At 33.6% G+C, this 6,000-nt stretch overlaps 1 protein-coding gene across 2 annotated transcripts in view; it reads left to right on the top strand.

Moving 5' to 3' along the window:
* Window positions 1-1,395: 1,395 nt before the first annotated feature.
* LOC150079537 (neuronal acetylcholine receptor subunit alpha-10-like) overlaps window positions 1,396-6,000 on the top strand; it is a 286,051-nt gene continuing 281,446 nt past the window's right edge. For both annotated transcript variants that reach the window (XM_090382659.1, XM_090382657.1), the window contains exon 1: window positions 1,396-1,509. The gene's annotated coding sequence lies outside the window, so the exon portion shown is untranslated. The remainder of the gene's footprint in view (window positions 1,510-6,000) is intronic.

The following is a 6,000-nucleotide window of genomic DNA, read 5'->3' as shown; positions in this document are numbered from 1 at the left end:
CTACAGAGTAAAGCAAATTTGTCAATAAATTCATTTGAAAAATTTATTTCATTAAGTAATTTAATTTTTATTTTAAATTTTAAAAAATATAGAATTTTCTTTTAAAATTCTATATATATTTAAATAATTTTAAAATAATATAGATTTTATTATATTAATTTAAATTAACATTAGTAATTATATAACAAATATGCGACTACATTACTAGATTTATATCAAACAAAAAATAATTACATTTGTCAATAATTTACTTTTTGATAAAAGCAGATTACAATTTTAAAGTATTTATATTGCTACATTAATCTGCGACAGAAAAAATCAAATACGTGAGATGACTATTATCCTAAAAATAACTGAAAGAAAACCGAAGAAAAATAGTGATCGCTAAAGCTGCAAGTCTGCTCCTCTGCAAGCTTACTGCGTATTTGTATTCACAGAAACACCTTGTTAGAGTCGCTGCCGAAGAAATCTGAAAAACAAATGACCCGATTGCTACACTTGGCCAATTTCGACGAGTAATCTCATACCACAGATATTGCTTTCCGTCTCATCGACTTGCGCATGCGTGAAATCCAAGTTACAATTCTTTTGTAACATTTAAGTTTACCACCACGTCTTCCTGCTGGAACGAGTCAGGATTCGAAATTTCTGACAAGAATATATCTAGAAGACTCCGTGACTGTCCAGAGTCCGCATGACAAACAATTGAAGAGAGAGAGAGTGAGAGAGAGATAGAGTTGAAGGGATAACAGGGATGTCTTATATATGATCCTGCAGCTCTCTTACAGTCTCTTATGACAGGGTCAACTTCCTCAGGGCATATATAAAGAATTGATTGGTCCTGATCGACCAGATAGCGTTTTTAGATTAGATGTCTTCTATCTATCCCTGTTACGATTCCCCCTCTTGCCTCCCCACCTATATCTTCCGAAAGTTACAAAGTGCCTTCGCCGTGGTACCTGACGAACGGAAACCTCCGAACTGCCGCTACATGCCTTATCCGTATGGACTCGCCCATTGCTTTAATGCCTGGTGGTGTGGCCAAAGCTTGACAGTTGCATGTTGGGAGCAGCGCAGTGCCTTCTCCAAGTCTAGTGTCGGTAAAAGTTAGGTCAGTATGTAGCCTAATTCTCTTTCTTCACCCTCACTTTTCCTCGCGTGCATGTGCGTCGATGGTTGAAATAATTCTAATAATTCTCCAGTGAAATCTGCTCTTGTGTACCGACATACACACACGAATTCGGCACTACATGTACCGTTTGTTGCGTTTGTCAAATCAACATGGTTAGACTTTTCATCCGCATATCTAAAATGATGTCATGGTTACAATTTCGGCTATTAAACACTGTTCTTAGTTATTGTATCGAGCCGTGAAAGTTCCAGTATAGGATTGTGAGAACGGCCGTACTTAGAATCGGAATTGTTTTCTACCAGAGAATGGGTGCCAAACCTAATTTATTTTCAGCCTGCGATACTGAATGAAACCTTCGTCTTGGACATATGCATCAGGTAAATCATTTAAGTTTTTTTTTTTTTTTTAATTTTAACTACTGTTGTGTTTTCAGTATTAATTGAGGCTTAGAAACTATCTTTTCATTCAAATTGTAATTCCTCCAGTATGTGATAACATCACATACAAATATCTCAATATTTTAATGATCATATTTGTAATCACTAAATTACATCAATGATTTGTATGTTTTTTTTATCCATAACTGCAACTAATACATAATAATTCTACTAACTGGCACTAAATCGTTACAATTAAATTTTAACATGTAACAGTGTGCCTGAAAATACGTACGTCGACTATTTACTGCGGGTTAGAATTGTGTGATTTTTACAATTAACAAATAAAATAACTTTCATAATATTATAATTAAAATTTGCAGAATAACAGATACTGTTGCAAGCACTAGAGAGGTTTTCTTTTTTTATGATACACAGAAACCCTTTAAAGTTAATTATTCCATAATTAACGAGTTAGCTGTTGCTGTTAGCACACCAGGTGGAAAAGACATAAGTTCGAATCCCATCAATGATACAAGGATTTTTATAGGCTTTTTGAACAATTTGGCTGAATTAGCCGCTCTCAGGCAAGGGCTTTTTTTTTGGAAACTAGGGATTTCCGTTCAGTAAACAGCAAACCGACCAAAGAGTGCATGTAATTATAGATACAGTATCCCAACGGCTCATAGCCTTAGTTCCTTTGAAATTTAGTACACACATCCCTAGTTTTGAGTTATTTTAAGAACTAATTAATTATGAAATACACACAAATTTTTAATACAGTTCAGAAAGATATGTATGGTGGTTGTCACAAAGAATATGTGGAAGGAAACCCTGATCTCGTGAAATTATTTATAAATTTTAGTTTACTGAGTCACAAAATGTACAACACTCATGTCTTTGGACAAATATAGGAAGGGAGGCAGTCTTTCTGTAGATTCTGGAGTGTCGGTATATTCCCAACATATCCCTCTCACTCTTATCTGAAGGTAGGATTCTGTAAGAATCAAGAAACGTAGCAAAATTATCCTTGCGCTAAAAGTGCTTGAAAGGGAGAGGGAGACCCTACCTCTTGAGTGTCTCAATAAATTAAACTTTTTAAATAATTCCACGTCGTAATAAAGTTTTCCCTTTAACACATATTTTGGTTTGTAATTAGTACAAAGTCCAATGTATTTAGACTAAAAACGACCTTAAATTACAATTTCGCACAAAAATTTTGAGTGATTAATGATTTGAATATTTCGAAAACAGGAAGATTTGCCTTTTTTTTTTTTTTTTTTTACCAGTCGTAAGTTGTTCGAATCAACTTACTGTAATCAATTAACGAGTGGCTGCAATCAATTAACCTTTTCTGATGAAGCGAAAAAGAAAAAATGGTATACTGGGACAAAGAATCTTGAATTTCCTAAAAATCCCCTAAATAATCTTGAATTTTTTAGGCTGAGTGAGCCTATTTTGTATCCTTTTGTATTATTACATTCAAATAGTATATTTTCGATTTTTCTATTCTACAATTAGAAATTCTAATCATTAATAAAAATAATTGAATAAAGTAAATGTATCACATTCCTCTGGCGTTTACGCAGAGGAATGTCTTGCATTATTGTAAGAATTAAGAAGATTTTAAACACAAACGTGCATGAGATGTATTTCTGTATAAGATGGTGTAGCGTGTAAAACACGCATTAAACTAGAAGAGGTAGGCCTCCCGATGATTCTGGTAACATCACTTAATCTCTCGTTCTCTGTGATTGTTAGACCGTCTCTTCGAGGGGTATCACCTTTCCGTAGTTGACGAAATTGTGTTCCAATTACGTCAAAGACTCTATCGGTGGTAATGTAACTACTGTGGAGTTTCCTAAGCCAAAATCGGTAAGATGGAGAACTATACAAAGAGAGTCCTGCTGCCGACATAGATACGAGTGGGAATTCCTTCCCCCCATCAAATGCAAGGGTAGTACAGACTATTCTATGTGTGCATGAATCAGCACGCATTTGGTTAAAAGCAACTTAAATGAAACAGTTAGGTATAACTCTAAATAATTACTGGCGTGATAAACGAATTATGCGAGAATGAATCGGCTAGTTAAAAATAAGAAATCAGAATTTTAACGGTGACAAAGACTCAAAATAAATGTCAAAGCATTTTGTTATTAATAAATGAATAAAGTATATATGTTCTATAAGTACTGATAAGTGAAAGAACTACAGCGGGAACTGGTTTCATATTACACAAAAATAATGCAAAATGGATAAAAATTGCAAATTTGAGGATGACATGCCTCTGAATATAACAACAGTCAAGGATTCCTGTATATAATTATTATGAGTTATGGACTAAGTAAGGATGTGCTAACGTAAAGATGTATATTTATGAGAATCTACAGAAGGAAATAGATGGCAGGAGAGCAATCAACACTGATGGGGAAATACGGGAAAGGCATTTTTAGACATAATGGAGAATGAATTGCGCATAGCAAATTTAAATCTTGATTTCAAGTAGATACATAAACAGCTGCATTAATACTAAAAGGAAGAAGTAGAGTAGGAATCAGTTTTATTACTGACTTGAATATTATTAGCCATGTAGCCTGGTAGGATATTAAGGGTGTTAGGATCAGATGAGGGCAGAAGATAGGTAATTAATTAAAATAAACCTGACAGACATTGAAAGAAGAGTTCTACAGTGATAGTTAAACTGTGTGAATTATCCTGATGTAACGATTCAATGTTGTCATATAAACTGGATGAAATAGCAAAAAATAAATATAGTAAGAAATGAAATTATAATGAAAATCAAAGGATTTTTTATAAGGAGCTTAAAAGGATGAAGAAAGGGAAGCATTCGCCAGTTAAATTCATTAAGCATGCAAATGGAAATTTATTGAGCGAAGCAGGTATGGAAAGACCAAAGAGAAGTTTTATTTCAATAACTTACTTGAAGATGGAATAAAGACAGCTGAAGTTTAGTATTATCACAAAACAGTGAAAATTACAAAGAAACTGAACATTCACTATGAATATAGAAGGGATACTGAATTATTTCGAGGAGAGAGGAAACATACTATTAAGAAGATAAATTTGGGAACGCTTTCAGGTCTTACCTGAAATAGTAAAATTTATGGATCAAAGAGGATATTTTACATCGCTATATTAGCACGGATAGAAAAGAAAATTCCGAGTGAGTGTAAATTATCTATTACAATTCCAGTTCATAAGAAAGGGGACGATCAAAAATACACTCAGCATCGGAACAATATCACTTTAACAGTCCCAGGCAAAGTTTATTGCAGAATTTTGGAGAAAGGATGAAGAGTCAGTTGGAAGAGATCCAATGTGGTTTCAAAAAGAGCATGAATACATAAGACCTGTTATTAACAGTCGCGCTGATTTGTCAAAAGGCAACTGAGTATGGGAAGGAAGTGCACTTGATTTTATGGGAAAGCCTGCGATGAAATTCAGAGGAAAGAGATATTGATAGTAATGAGGGTTGGAAGGAAACTGAATTTTATTAATGAAGCTCAAATCGACTGTCATTAACTTTGCAAAAATAAAACGTTAACTTATAGTATTATATGTAAACGTTATATTGTATAGTATTATATGTAAACGTTATATTGTATAGTATTATATGTAAACGTTAACTTATATGTATTATATGTAAACGTTAACTTATATGTATTATATGTAAACGTTAACTTATATGTATTATAGTTAACTTAAACTATAATACATGAGGTGAATCAGATGCACCTTTGATTTTACTTCATGTTGGGCAGTGAGCAGTACAGAAGATCGTATGCTTTTGCAATTTGAACTTTTTAAATTGTTCTAGTTTTAATCATTGTTGTTTTGTGTTAAATTGTAATAGTTATGTTTAAACTGTTTTGATTTTAAATTAGAATTAACCCCTTTTGCTTGCTTTCTGTACAGTTGTTGTAGAGGTTTACGAGCATCAGCGACTAAGACCATATTGCTCCGTGTATACTGTTTGTAAATTGCGTGTGTTCTGTGGTAAATTTTCTGTTTGCTGGACGAAAAATCTGAGTTTTCGGCAGAAAACCATGCTGTCCTCGCCTGAGACCGACTAACTCAGCCACGTTGTGAAAAAAGGCCCATAAAAATTCCTTACATCATCGACGGGACTGGAACTCAGGGCTTTTTCACCCGGTGCGGGGAGGATGGCGATTCCACCAACTGCTACCCACGAGGGCTTCTGTACAGTCTTCAGATAGATGCTCAGTAATCTTACACGCTATTAATATTGTCACAACAGATGTATTTTACAGAAAACAAATAATTAATATTATGAAATCTGCTAAGCTATTCAGTTTATGCACTATACACATTTACAATATTAATAGCTGAAACAGAAGGAAACCTGAATTTAAATTTGCATATCTTAACTGAAATTTAAGAGAGAAATATGAAAATAAATGCAAGAGAGACAACGGTAGCAGTAAAATTTATAAAAAACAGAGTTTAATA

Source organism: Mastigoproctus giganteus, chromosome 10, assembly GCF_048544385.1.
Source record: "Mastigoproctus giganteus isolate SK-2022 chromosome 10, ASM4854438v1, whole genome shotgun sequence".
Lineage (NCBI taxonomy): Eukaryota > Metazoa > Arthropoda > Arachnida > Uropygi > Thelyphonidae > Mastigoproctus > Mastigoproctus giganteus.
Note: the sequence above shows the minus strand (reverse complement) of the source record. Positions and strands in the feature narration are given on the sequence as shown.